Source organism: Pan troglodytes, chromosome 9 (assembly GCF_028858775.2).
Source record: "Pan troglodytes isolate AG18354 chromosome 9, NHGRI_mPanTro3-v2.0_pri, whole genome shotgun sequence".
Taxonomy (NCBI): Eukaryota; Metazoa; Chordata; class Mammalia; order Primates; family Hominidae; genus Pan; species Pan troglodytes.
In genome coordinates, this window is record NC_072407.2 from 50,600,449 (window position 1) to 50,615,379 (window position 14,931).

At 45.5% G+C, this 14,931-nt stretch overlaps 1 protein-coding gene across 8 annotated transcripts in view; it reads right to left on the minus strand.

Moving 5' to 3' along the window:
* AMBRA1 (autophagy and beclin 1 regulator 1) overlaps positions 1-9,570 on the minus strand; it is a 204,010-nt gene extending 194,440 nt beyond the window's left edge. For all 8 annotated transcript variants that reach the window (XM_024347087.3, XM_009460324.4, XM_009460323.4 and 5 more), the window contains exon 1: positions 9,431-9,570. The gene's annotated coding sequence lies outside the window, so the exon portion shown is untranslated. The remainder of the gene's footprint in view (positions 1-9,430) is intronic.
* Between the last annotated feature and the right edge of the window lie 5,361 nt (positions 9,571-14,931).

Below are 14,931 nucleotides of genomic sequence, written 5' to 3' on the forward strand. Positions count from 1 at the left end.
AACCTGGGAGGTAGAGGTTGCTGAGATCACACCACTCACTGCACTCCAGCCTGGGCGACAGAGTGAGACTCTGTCTTCAAAAAAAAAAGGGTCAGCCCCCCGCCCGGCCAGCCGCCCCGTCCGGGAGGTGAGGGGCGCCTCTGCCCGGCCGCCCCTACTGGGAAGTGAGGAGCCCCTCTGCCCGGCCAGCCACCCCGTCCGGGAGGGAGGTGGGGGGGTCAGCCCCCCGCCCAGCCAGCCACCCCGTCCGGGAGGGAGGTGGGGGGGTCAGCCCCCCACCCGGCCAGCCGCCCCGTCCGGGAGGTGAGGGGCGCCTCTGCCCGGCCGCCGCTACTGGGAAGTGAGGAGCCCCTCTGCCAGGCCACCAACCCATCTGGGAGGTGTACCCAACAGCTCATTGAGAACGGGCCATGATGACAATGGCGGTTTTGTGGAATAGAAAGGGGGGAAAGGTGGGGAAAAGATTGACAAATCGGATGGTTGCTGTGTCTGTGTAGAAAGAAGTATACATGGGAAACTTTTCATTTTGTTCTGTACTAAGAAAAATTCTTCTGCCTTGGGATCCTGTTGATCTGTGACCTTACCCCCAACCCTGTGCTCTCTGAAACATGTGCTGTGTCCACTCAGGGTTAAATGGATTAAGGGTGGTGCAAGATGTGCTTTGTTAAACAGATGCTTGAAGGCAGCATGCTCGTTAAGAGTCATCACCACTCCCTAATCTCAAGTACCCAGGGACACAAACACTGCGGAAGGCCGCAGGGTCCTCTGCCTAGGAAAACCAGAGACCTTTGTTCACTTGTTTATCTGCTGAGCTTCCCTCCACTATTGTCCTATGACCCTGCCAAATCCCCCTCTGCGAGAAACACCCAAGAATGATCAATAAAAAATAAATAAATAAATAAATAAATAAATAATAATAATTACAAAAAAAAAAAACGCTGGGCATGGTGCCTCACACCTGTAATCCCAGCACTTTGGGAGGCCGAGGCAGGTGGACCACGAGGTCAGGAGATCAAGACCATCCTGGCTAACATGGTGAAAGCCCGACTCTACTAATAATATAAAAATTAGCCAGGCGTGATGGCACACGCCTGTAGTCCCAGCTACTCAGGAGGCTGAGGCAGGAGAATCGCTTGAACCAAGGAGGCGGAAGTTGCAGTGAGCTGAGATCATGCCACTGCACTCCAGCCTGGGTGACAGAGCAAGACTCCGTCTCAAAAAAAAAAAAAAAAAAAAAAATATATATATATATATATATATATATATATATATATATATTCCTAGCTTCCCAAATTGCTGGGTTTAAAGGTGTGGGCCACCACACCAGGCATAAAGACTTTTATAATTGGAAAATAACAATAATTTTTTTTTTTTTTGAGACGGAGTTTCGCTCTTGTTGCCCAGGCTGGAGTGTGATGGCATGATCTCAGCTCACCACAACCTCTGCCTCCGGGGTTCAAGCTATTCTCCTGCCTCAGCCTCCCGAGTAGCTGAGATTACAGGCATGCACCACCACACCCAGCTAATTTGTATTTTTAGCAGAGACAGGGTTTCTCCACGTTGGTCAGGCTGGTCATGAACTCCCAACCTCAGGTGATCCACCCGCCTCAGCCTCCCAAAGTGCTGGGATTACAGGCATTAGCCACTGCACCCAGCCGAAAATAATAATGATTTTTAAAACTGGACACACTGGCTCACACCTGTAATTCCAGCACTTAGGGAGATCGAGGTGGGCAGATCACTTGAGGCCAGAGTTCAAGACAAGCCTGGCCAACATGGCAAAACTCTGACTCTACTAAAAGAAATACAAAAATTAGCCAGGTGTGGTGGCACACACCTGTAATCCCAGCTACTCGGGAGGCTGAGGCACAAGAATCGCTTGAACCCAGGAGGCAGAGGCTGCAATGAGCCAAGATTGTGCCACCGCACCAGAGCAAGACTGTCTCCAAAAAATAATAAAAAAATAATTTTTTAATTAAAAATAAAGATCCATCTTTTTAGTTTTTTTTTCCTAGCTAGGATTTGAACCTATATCCTTTTACTTTATTTTGAAGGGTACTGCGGGGAAAGAGGGACAAATATGCTGTTTTAACTTCCTATTCCCTATTAAAGTTTTCCCAAAGCATCTAAACTTCAATCTAAGAATCATTATCATGTGTTCTTTTGGAAAACTTTATTTTGTTATAATAACATTGTTACTAACAACTGGCATATACAGCACCTAGTGCTGTTCTAAATGCTTTATACATATTAACTAATTTAGTTCTTACAACAACTGTATGGTATTTTACAGATGAGGAGAGGCACAGAGAGACTAAGTAACTTGCCCAAGTTGTATAGCTAGTAAGCAGGGGTGCTGGAATTTGAACCAGGCTGCTTGGCTCCAGGACTCAGTGCCACTATGCTGCTATTCAAAAGTCTGGGGAGAGATAGTTTTCTGTCCTGTTTTCAGTGGTCACCTAGAATAAAATACTCCAATTTTCTCTGCAAATCAAATGTGCTTATTAATCCTCTCCAACTCAGCAAAATTTCAGATGCTTCATTATACTATAGGTATATATACCTATGATCTATTCTAGAGAGTAGAAATAAGTGATGAAATCATGAAATGTAAAATTTGCTTCAGCTCATTTTAAAGAAACACAACTTCAGGTCAGGCACAGTGGCTCCCGCCTATAATCCCAACATGTTGGGAGGCCAAGGTGGGCAGATCACCTAAAGTCAGGAGTTCGAGATCTGCCTGGCCAACATGGTGAAACCCCATCTCTACTCAAAATACAAAAATTAGCCGGACGTGGTGGCACACACCTGTAGTCCCAGCTACTCGGGAGGCTGAGGCACGAGAATCGCTTGAACCCAGGAGGTGGAGGCTGCAGTGAGCCAAGATTGCACCACTGCACTCCAGCCTGGGCCACAGAGTGAGACCCTGCCACAAAAAAAAAGTAAAAAATTAAACTCATTAGTCAAGCATGCTAGATACTTATAAGTCCTAGTTATCCTTGACTATGTAAAACCCAGTATTATCATACATTAAATATCAGACAAATATTACATGTAGCAATCAATCTTAAATGAAGACTTAGATGGCAGCAAGGAAACTTAAATTTACGCAATTATGATTTGTGATTCCAACTTTTCAAGGGGATTAAGGATGCTATGACTGAAGACTCCAATCCCTGTAAATACCCAGGGCTCGCCTCACTCCTTCTTCCCTCTGTCAGCCCTTGTTTATTTCCTTCAGAATACTTGTTTCAGTCTAAATTTCAATATTTATCAAATACCTATACTCCCCACTGGAATAAACTCCATAAGGAGACCATAAGAACACCTATGTCTACCTTTGTATCCCAACATCTAATGAGTCTTCAATAAATATTTGCTAGATGAACAAACATCTTCATAGGTAAGGGTTGAAACACACAGTCACAATCAAGAAATAGCTCCACAACGTCTGATGGGAATATTTCTGACCTCAGAAAAAAACACGGTACCAAAACAACACACAATGAAGAAAAAAATTTAGGTAGAGAAGATTATTAACCCTAAGAGCAGAGGGAGAGACAAAAAATAAGTTAGAAAAGAAATAGAAGGAGGATGGGTGCTGTGGCTCATGCATGTAATCACAGAACTTTGACAGGCCAAGTTGGGCAGATGACTTGAGGTCAGGGGTTCAAGACCAGCCTGGCCAACATGGTGAAACCTGGTCTCTACTAAAAATACAAAATTAGCTGGGCCTGGTGGCGCGTGTCTGTAATCCCAGCTACTCAGGAAGCTGAGGAGGGGGAATCACTTGAACCTGGGAGGCGCAGGTTGCAATGAGCCAAGATAGCGCAGCTGCACTCCAGCCTGGATGACAGAGCAAGACTCCATCTCAAAAAAAAAAACAGAAAGTAGCAAGTTGCCCAAGAACTTAAATAACATCTGTTCATTGTTGTTGTAAAATAGCATGGAAGTTAACAATTGAAGAGTACTTTATCCTTTTAAAGCATTTTCACATACTTTTTCTCAATGTAATCAACTTAAGTATTATGATGGGCCGGGCACGGTGGCTCATACCTGTATTCCCAGCACTTTGGGAGGCCAAGGCAGGTGGATCACCTGAAGTCAGGAGTTCGAGACCAGCCTGACCAACATGGTGAAAACCCGTCTCTACTAAAAAAAAAAAGTACAAAAATTAGCCAGCCACATGCCTGTAGTCCCAGCTACTAGGGAGGCTGAGGCAGGAGAATCACTTGAACCCAGGAGGCGGAGGATGCAGTGAGCCAAGATCGCGCCATTGCACACCAGATTGGGCAACAAGAGCGAAACTCCATCTCAAAAAAAAAAAAAAAAAGTATTATGATGGATGTTTTACTTTTCCATTCTTTAAATACAGACTCAGAAAAGCATTCAAAGCCTTTGATTTCAATCACAGCTCTACTATACCTACTGTGTGATCTTGGTTAAATTATTTACTGTCACTGGGCTTCAACAAAAAAATGGAAAAATAGTATCTCTATGGGGAAATTAACATCTACTCTAAAAGACTCTTATAAGTAATAAATGAAATAACACATGTAAAGAACATGACACAGTAAATGCTCAATAAAGGACATTAACCTTCCCTACAGCCTCCTTAAATAATTTGTACAAGACTTCTCAGGTAGTAAACCTAGGGCTTAAACCCAGATCTCCTGATTACTTAATCTATTTTCTCCTTACATTACATTGGCAGGCTGCCACATACTACTGGACACATAAATACATGCTGACAATAACTAATCATAAAATTTTTATCCATCAGTAACTAATTTTAGCTGTGCAAAAAAAAATTGATCATATTAACTTGGGGGAGCCTGAAAAGATAAAATATAAATGACCCCAAACCACAGGACAGGCTGTACCACAGCATTTCTGTACAAACAGAAATTAAGACACTGAAAGCTCTCTCTGAGTTTATGAGGAACAATTGGAGAATGAAACAAGAATGACTGTGATTAAAGGAACCTAAGTTTTTTTCGGGTAAACCAAACCACTGGGCAAAAAAATGCGGATTCCACTCCAAAATAACTCTATCAAGGCTGAGGCATATCTTAGGAAAAAACACCTCTCTGTGCTAACAACAAAACATTTTCTTATTCCTTTAAGAGTGAGATAAATTGGAAGTGTGAGAGAAATTGCCAACTTTTTTTTTTTTTTTTTTTTTTTTTGAGACAGTCTCCCTCTGTCGCCCAGGCTGGAGTGCAGTGGTGCTAACTCGGCTAACTGCAAGCTCTGCCTCCCAGGTTCACGCCATTCTCCTGCCTCAGTCTCCCAAGTAACTGGGACTACAGGCGCCCACCACCATTCCCCGCTAATTTTTTTTGTATTTTTTAGTAGAGAAGGGGTTTCACCGTGTTAGCCAGGATGGTCTCAATCTCCTGACCTCATGATCCACTCACCTTCGCCTCCCAAAGTGCTGGGATTACAGGCGTGAGCCACCGCGCCCGGTCTAAAAATTGTCAACTTAAACAGACAACATTCACCAATATGCTTGAGGACCATAATGTTTGGATTTGATATTAATAAGCACCATAAAGGTACATGATCAAAACAAAAGTTTTATAAGTTTCCTAACACATATTGAAAATATTGTGAAAATTATACAGTATAAAAATGTATGGCCGAGCGCGGTGGCTCATGCCTGTAATCCCAGCACTTTGGGAGGCCGAGGTGGGCAGATCACAAGGTCAGGAGATAGAGACCATCCTGGCCAACACGGTGAAACCCCATTTCTACTAAAATACAAAAAATTAGCTGGGTGTGGTGGTGCGCACCTGTAGTCCCAGCTACTCAGGAGGCTGAGGCATGGGAATCGCTTGAACCCAGGAGGCAGAGGCTGCAGTGAGCCAAGATTGCGCCACTGCCTGCAGCCTGGTGACAGAGCAAGACTCCATCTCAAAAAAAAATTAATTTAAAAAAATGTAAGCCAGGTGCATGCACCTGTAGTTCCAGCTATTGGAGAGGGCTACTTGAGCCCAGGAGTTTTGAGTCCAGCCTGAGCAACATAGGGAGACCTCATCTCTTCAGAAAAAAAAAAAAAAAAAAATTAAATTACTACTTTATTAATAAAAATAATCAATTGTTTTCTAACGATATACAAAACTAATCTTTTTCAAGTGATATACATAACTCTGTTCCAGCTTAAGTTCTAGAAGTTCAAATCTTTAATCATCTCCAAGAACTTTCTTACTCAAAGACAGAATTCAGTCACATTCTGAACCCGTCCAGTTTTTAAAGGAAATGTCAACAGAGAACCCAATCTAACATTGACAGAACACCACAAGATTTAACCAAGTAAGTTAAAAGCTGAGTGAAAATACAAAAAATTAGCCGGGCATGGTGGCACGCGCCTGTAATCCCAGCTACGCAGGAGGGCTGAGGCAGGAGAATTGCTTCAATCCGGCAAGTGGAGGTTGCAGTGAACTGAGATCGTGCCACTGCACTCCAGCCTGGGAGGCAGAGTGAGACTCCATCTCAAAAAAAAAAAAAAAAAAAAAAAGAAAAGAAAAACAAAAAGAAAAAAAGCTGAATGAACTTCTATCACAAAGCATGAGATAAGTTGATTAAGTTGAGAAGCTCTATCCCTGTAACCTCCCATCAACACCAAATTTCTTGGCCTCAATTCAACTTAAGCCTCTGCCAATTATTTCCTGCAGAAACATAATAAAATATTCCTAAGACTGCTTCATGACACTCACAGCAATTTCCATTTGTTATTTAGCATTCATTAGGAGCCAATGAGATAGTCCTTATAACTCTAAATTCTACGCAGAACTTATCAATTCCCAGTGGACAATGTTGCTTTCTTCTCTACATTCTTTCCTCTGATATACATTCTCTTCTACCATAAAAACTTTTTCAAAAATGCACATTCTTAGCTTAACTTCCCAATCTAGATTCTCCATAAAGATAGTCTGGTGGCTCTTCATTAATCCCTTTCTGGGAGCACTGAGGTCGTGTAACTAGGAAATTGCTTATGATTAAGGGCCCTTCATTTAAATCTTGCTGACCTCACACAAAAAATTAAAGGAACAGTAATCTTTCCAAAACTCACATGAGAATACTAAAATAGTGGGAGAATGTGGCCTTGTACAGTTTCCACTCAAGGACTAGGAACTGAATGTCTGCACCCTTAAAACCACTCTCTTGGCCGGGCGCGGTGGCTCACACCTGTAATCCCAGCACTTTGGGAGGCCAAGGCAGGTGGATCACGAGGTCAGGGGTTTAAGACCAGCCTGGCCGAGATGGTAAAACACCATCTCTACTAAAAATACAATAAATTAGCTGGGCGTGGTGGCGGCGCCTGTAATCCCAGCTACTCGGGAGGCTGAGGCAGAGAATTGCTTGAACCTGGGAGGCGGAGAAGGTTGCAGTGAGCCGAGATCGCACCACTGCACTCCAGCCTGGGGGACAAAGCAAGACTCCGTCTCAAAACACACACACACACAAAAACGCTCTCTTACTGATTCTACATACTTTGGAAACTTATCCAACCCAGAATGACCTCAAGACTGATTTTTTTTTTTTTTTTTTTTTTTTTTTTTGAGACGGAGTTTCGCTCTTGTTGCCCAGGCTGGAGTGCAACGGCGCGATCTCGGCTCACCGCAACCTCCGCCTCCCGAGTTCAAGTGATTCTCCTGCCTCAGCCTCCCAAGTAGCTGGGATTACAGGCATGCGCCACCACGCCCGGCTAATTTTGAATTTTTAGGTTTCTCCACGTTAGTCAGGCTGGTCTCGAATTTCCGACCTCAGGTGATCCACCTGCCTTGGCCTCCCAAAGTGCTGGGATTACAGGAGTGAGCCACTGCGCCCGACAGGCTGAATTTTTTTTTTTTCCCCCAAGAATGAAGTGACACAAATTAGGATCATGACACTGAATCCGATGAAAATAACAGACTTAGTCCCCAGACTTTCCAAGCTGGGAAGGAAAAGGGAACCACAAAGGAGTTCCCAAAGCGTTAACCTTTCATTTAAATATCTCAATATTTGAATGATTTCTACACACAGCCTTTTTTAGCTTTTGTATGTGCAGTGACCAAACTACTAATCAAATACAACAAAACTGGGCGGGCGCGGTGGATGCCTGTAATTCCAGCACTTTGAGAGGCCGACGTGGACGAATCACTTGAGGCCAGGAGTTCAAGACCAGCCTGGCCAACATGATGAAACCCCGTCTTTACTACAAATACAAAAATTAGCCGAGTGTGGTGGCGCGCGCCGGTACTTCCAGCTACTCGGGAGTCTGAGGCAGGGGAATCGCTTGAACCCGGGAGGCAGAGGTTGCAGTGAGCCAAGATCGCGCCACTGCACTCCAGTTTGGGCGACAGAGCTAGCCTGTCTTAAAAAAAAAAAAAAAGAGAGACAGACTCCTTGGGTTTCCATTGGATACTCCCCAGAAAGCAGACCCTCACAGGACAAGCGTTTGCCTTCAAAGTCTTGACCATCCTCTACTAGACTCTAACCTCTAACCACAAACACCATAGTTGTAAGATTTCCAAAGAGGCTGGGGAGAAGGAGGATAAATCAACCAGGAAACAATGTAGACAACAAGGTTATCAGGAAACAAAGTAGACAACAAGGTTATCAGGAAACAAAGTAGACAACAAGGTTATCAAGAAACAAAAAGAAACTGTCATTGCTACACTAGTTAAAATGATACAGACTTTGAAATGCAAAACAGCCAAGAAACCACATGGTTCCTTTACTTCTGAAGCCTCTTGTGACAGGATCTATATTCCTAACAGTCTATATTCCTAGGAAAAGAGGGATCACAGACGATCAAACAATAACTCACTGTTTTCATAACTTGACTGGTAACTGGGGGAAAGGGAATTGGTAAACGACAAAAAGTGACTTACAGTGAATTTAATGATCTGTTGGGGATATGTGGGGAAGTCACGTCCCAGACATCAGCCTCAGTTTACCCACCCAGAAAAAGGCGAGAACATAACACTTCGCTCAGAAGAGCCAGAGGGCCTTGTTCCATAAGCCTCCACCTACTCAAAGGTCCCTTCAAAGGCTGGACTCAGTAGGGGTCCCCAGTGCAATTGAGGCATGACACCCGGAGACTTCGGGGTGGGGGGAAAAGGAGAAAGGAAGGAGGGTCAAAGTGCGCAAAGCTCTATCGGTTCCTGGAAAGCCATTTTCCCCACACACTGGGGGTGCCCTAGACCCAACATCTCCTCCCTAAAGAACCACACCGGGAAGCCCCAGCAACTCTCCCTCCTTTCGGCTTCTCCCTCGGTTCCGGGCTGCCCCTCCGGCCGCGCCCCTCAACGCAGTCCGGTAGCCCCTCCTCTGGCAGTGTCACGGCGGCCGGCCAGCCTGCCCACCCGCCGGCGCCAAGGTCTTCTCAACCCCGCGGCGGAAGGATGCCGGGCTGGGCCTCCCAGGCTCCTCCTGGGCCTACCTGCAAGGCAGACGGGAGCTCGGTTTGCAGTCCAGCGAACGGGCTGAGCCACAGGGAAAAAGAAAGAGGAGGCAGGAATAAAGCAAGGGGTCCGTTCTACCGACCGGCAGGAGAAGGCGGCTTGAGCGCGGGGCCTCGCGGACAACTCAGCCCTCGACCCGGCGCCGCCGCCGCTCAGGAGACATCAAGCAAGAAGACGGCGCAAAAGATCGCCGAATACAAGAACGCCCCAGACATCAAAGGAGGAACGCCCAAGCAATCGTTCAAGGAACCACAGCCGAGCGCCGAAAAACAGCTCAACTCCTACTCAAGGTCCGGCTCCTGTCTGAGGCATAAATAAACAAACCCAGATCATAAGCCACGGGTTAAAAAAGAGCCTGCACTTCTGCCATTTTCTGTGGGTCGCCGGCTGTTAAAGTTCTTTAGAGAACTGGAGTTTCTCGTGAATGTGTTGAAGATCAAATCATAGCGCAATAACACTTGTTGTCTAACTATAGTCCCCCAACTGTTCTATGGACTCCCAACACTCTTTATCCCAATTGAGCAAATTAGTTAACCTCATTTGACCCTTAGTTTCCTAACAGAGCAGTGAGGGGAATTAAAAATCATAGAGACAGAAAACGAGAGAGAATTCAAGCTGAGGAACAAAATGAACAGTCTACGTAAAAGCTCCAGTTTAGTCCCCACAAAGCATGACCAAGAGAAGCTGGGAAAACCCAGAATTATGTATCCTGACCTTAAGGCAGGGGGAAAAAAAGCACACGGATTGCTTTTCTCTTTTATTTTCTTCCAAAGGCCTAGAGCCACAGGTGTGCTTCTTACATAATAAGCAAAAGTCTCTTTGTGTTCAGAACCTGATAAAGTGTTGACATTTTCATCATCACAACAATGGCTTTTTTCTGTAGTCTCTTAGTTGATAAATGAATATGCTCAGCCCAAATATGGATTAATATGTACATCCTAGATATGATTCAATAAATCACAAAGATCACTGCAAGTATGGTTACCAATTGTGAGCAATCATAGTCTACCTTACCTGCTCCTAGGAAGGTTTACACCCTTCCCCACTACTCAGAGAGGAAGGGTGTAAAAAGGAAACAAGATAGTCCCAGTTTGGTTGGGCGCAGCGGCTCACGTCCATAATTCCAGCACTTTAGGAGACGAGGCTGGTGGATTGCTTTGAGCCCAGGAGTTCAAGACCAGCCTGGGCAACACGGTGAGACTCCAGTCTCTATAAAAATAAATAAATAAATACAAAAAGTTAGCCGGGCCTGGTGGCTCCCGCCTGTAGGCCCAGCTACTCGGAAAGCTAAGATGAAAGGATATCCTGAGCCCGGGAGGTGGAGGCTGCAATGAGCCATGATCACACCATTGCACTCCAGCCTGATCTATGGAGCAAGACCCTATCTTAAATTTTTTTTTTTAAATGCCGGGCGCAGTGGCTCACGCCTGTAAGCCCAGGACTTTGGGAGGCCGAGGCAGGTGGATCACGAGGTCAGGAGTTTGAGACCAGCCTGATCAAGATGGTGAAACCCCGTTTCTACTAAAAATACAAAAATTAGCCGGTCGTGGTGGCGGGTGCCTGTTATCCCAGCTTTTCGGGAGGCTGAGGCAGGAGAATCGCTTGAACCCAGGAGGCGGAGGTTGCAGTGAGCAGAGATCGTGCCACTGCACTCCAGCCTGGGCGACACAGCAAGACTCCGTCTAAAAAAAAAAAAAAAAGTCCCAGCCTTTGAAGACTTCAATTAAACTCAAAGAGCACATCCTTACAGTATTAGCCTTTTTTAAATAATGTATTGGCACTTTACAAAAATCTCCTCTAAGTCTTTGAAAATACTGCCCAGGCCGGGCGCGGTGGCTCGCGCCTGTAATCCCAGCACTTTGGGAGGCCGAGGCGGGCGGTTCATGAGGTCAGGAGATTGAGACCATCCTGGCTAACGCAGTGAAACCCCGTCTCTACTAAAAATACAAAAAATTAGCCAAGCGTGGTGGCAGGAGCCTGTAGTCCCAGCTACTCGGGACTACAAAAAAAAAAAAGAAAGAAAGAAAACTCTCCTTCTTGGAGAGGCTTGTGGAGCATAGCTATAGCCCTCATTCAAATTTTACTCAGATAACTACATTGTTTTTGTTTGTTTTTTGAGACGGACCCTCGCTCTGTCGCCCAGGCTGGAGTGCAGTGGAGCGATCTTGGCTCACTGCAACCTCTGGCTCCCGTGTTCACGCCATTCTCCCGCCTCAGCCTCCCGAGTAGCTGGGACTACATGCGCCCGCCACCACGCCCGGCTTTTTTTTTTTTTTTTTTTTTTTTTTTTTTTTGAGGATTCTCGCTCTGTCGCCCAGGCTGGAGTGCAGTGGCGTGATCTCGACTCACTGCAAGCTCCGCCTCCCGGGTTCACGCCATTCTCCCGCCTCAGCCTCCCGAGTAGCTGGGACTACAGGCGTCCGCCACCACGCCCAGTTAATTTTTTGTATTTTTAGTAGGGATGGGGTTTCACCGTGGTCTCGATCTCCTGACCTTGTGATCCGCCCGCCTTGGCCTCCCAAAGTGCTGGGATTACAGGGGTGAGCCACTGCGCCCGGCCACGCCCGGCTAATTTTTTTGTATTTTTAGTAGAGACGGGGTTTCACCGTGTTAGCCAGGATGGTCTCGATCTCCTGACCTCGTGATCCACCCACCTCGGCTTCCCGAAGTGCTGGGATTACAGGCTTGAGCCACTGCGCCCGGCCAACTACATTGTTTTGAAACCTTGATTGCAGTAAAAAAAACTAATTTCACTGCTCTAGACATTTTCCTTTTTTCAAAAGCTGGAGACTTTTGAGTAAAACACCTGAAAGTTCGGCAAAGATTTATCTAAAATCATCATCTGAAAATGAAAATATTTGCAACGCTGAGTCTAGACTGCTTTGTGAGAACATGGAAAGGGTGGCTTATTCTATGGGCAGAGTTGCACCTTTACAGATAAATTTCCTTTAGAGAACTGTTCTTTTTAAATATGTATGTATATATATGGATTTAAGCTTCAGTTTGACAGCAAACTACTGCATGTTCTTATGGAAATGTTTATTTAGACTGAAGAGTGGATCACAAGAGATCAGGAGTTGAAACCATCAACCTTGCGGGAATCTCCTCACACTAGAGGAAAAACTGTAAAAAAGAAAGAAGGCCAGCAGAAGTGAAGATCATCCTGGGCTGTACCCCTGATGTTCCTCATATTGATGTTAAGACTCAAGAACTCATTATGGTGTTTACTGTTGATCACTGAATTCTGGTAGGACTCTCCTCATGGAGCCACTCCCCTGAGGTAGGATGGTGCTTCCCTGAAGTAGGATAACCAGTCTTAGTTTTGCCCAGGACTGAGGAGTTTCCCTGAACATGGGACTTTGAGTGTTAAAACTGTGACAGCCATGGGAAATCTGGGACAGTTCACTCCTAAGCATGGACCTTGCCCCTGTCAATCACATGGAAAAAACTTTGGAAAGACTAAACCAACAAGAGGTCAGGTGTGGCAGCTCACACCTGTACTCTCAGCACTTTGGAAGTCCAGGGCAGGAGGATAGGTTAAGTCCAGGAGTTTGAGACCAGTCTGGGCAACATAGTGAGAACCTGTCTCTAAAAAACAAAAAAATTTTTTTAATTAGCAGGGAGTGGTGGCATACACTGGCAATCCCAGATGCTCAGGAGGCTGGGGCAGGAGGCTCACCTGAGCCCAGGAGGTCGAGTCTGCAGTGTGTCATGATCACACCACTGTACTCCAGTCTGAGCAACAGAGACAGTGAAACCCTGCCTCAAAAAAAAAAAAAAAAAAAAAAAAGAGGATGAGGATGGGACACACTTGCCTAGGAGACTCGCCTGGAATGAAGGGTGAAGGAGGGAGGGGAGAGAACAGGGAATTGGAGACTGTTCCTTATCTTGGCTCTGGGTTCTGAGAAACATGCCTCTACCACACACTCGGTGGTAGAAATCAGGTTTGAACTTAGCGTGAGATAATTCTGTAATGGTACCGTGAGTCATCTTACTAGGAAGTGCAGGAAGACCAGTCAGGCCTTGAACAGCTGAAATGGTAAGCCAGTTGTCAATTCTGCCATTGCAATTCTGTTCTGTTCTTTTCTAGCCGGTTCTTTTTGTGCTGTGGGGTAATGTATACGCTTGATGATGGAATGGTAAAGGTAGTAGTATAGTGACGTAGGAGCAGCCCAGGGAAGGAGAGAGAGCCCAGAACAGCAGGGAACTGCTAGCCGTAGAATGATAGAAGGCTCTCCCTTCTTTGGAATTATTTCTATAAGATAAATCTCCAGTGATGAAATTTATCAATAGATCAAAATGTATGAATATTTTAAGGCTCTAGAATGACAAAGAAATCAGCCCATCTGTAAAAGACAGCATAAAGATTAGAGAAAGTTAACATGTCAACAGAATAATAGATCCTTAATGTTTTGCTGGGCAAACAGGGAGGCCCCTTTTTGAAATTTGCTAATTTATGATTTCAAAGTCTAATCTCCTTTCTCCTGTTCAGTATCCAGAGATCTAATTTCTTCTACTTTACAATCACAAGAGGCCTTCAGTTGTAGTCATTTTTTTTTTCTCTTTTTTTTTTTGGAGTTTTGCTCTTGTTGCTGGAGTTGCAATGACAGGATCTCAGCTCACTGCAATCTCTGCCTCCCAGGTTTAAGTGATTCTCCTGCCTCAGCCTCCCTAGTAACTGGGATGACAGGCGCCCGCCACCACGCCCAGCTAATTTTTGTACTTTTAGTAGAGACGGGGTTTCACCATGTTGGCCAGGATGGTCTCGATCTCTTGACCTTGTGATCTGCCTACCTCGGCCTCCCAAAGTGCTGGGATTACAGGTGTGAGCCACTGTGCCCAGCCTGTAGTCATGTTAAAAAAAAAGTTTAGGCTGGGCACGGTACTTTATGCCTGTAATCCCTATAATCTCAGAGCGCTTCGAGAGGCCAAGGCAGGAGGATTGCTTGAGGCCAGGAATTCAAGACCAGCCTGAGCAACATAGTCAGACCCTGTCTGTACCAAAAAAAATTAGCCAGGCATGGTAGTGCACACTTCTAGTCCTAGCTACTTGGGAGGCTGAGGTGGGAGGATCACTTGAGCCCAAGAGTTCGAGGCTGTAATAAGCTACAATCACACCACTGCACTCCAGCCTGGGTGACAGAGTGAGACCCTGTCTCTACAAAAGTTAATTTAAAAAAATTCAGGGCCGGGTGCGGTGGCTCACGCCTGTAATCCCAGCACTTTAAGAGGCCAAGGCGGACGGATCACAAGGTCAGGAGATCGAGACCATCCTGGCCAACATGGTGAAACCCTGTCTCTACTAAAAATACAAAAATAAGCCGGGCATGGCGGCACGTGCCTGTAATCCTAGCTACCCGGGAAGCTGAGGCAGGAGAATAGCTTGAACCAGGGAGGCGGAGGTTGCAGTGAGCCAAGATTGTGCCACTGCACTCCAGCCTGGGCGACAGAGTGAGACTCCATCTCAAAAAAAAAAAAA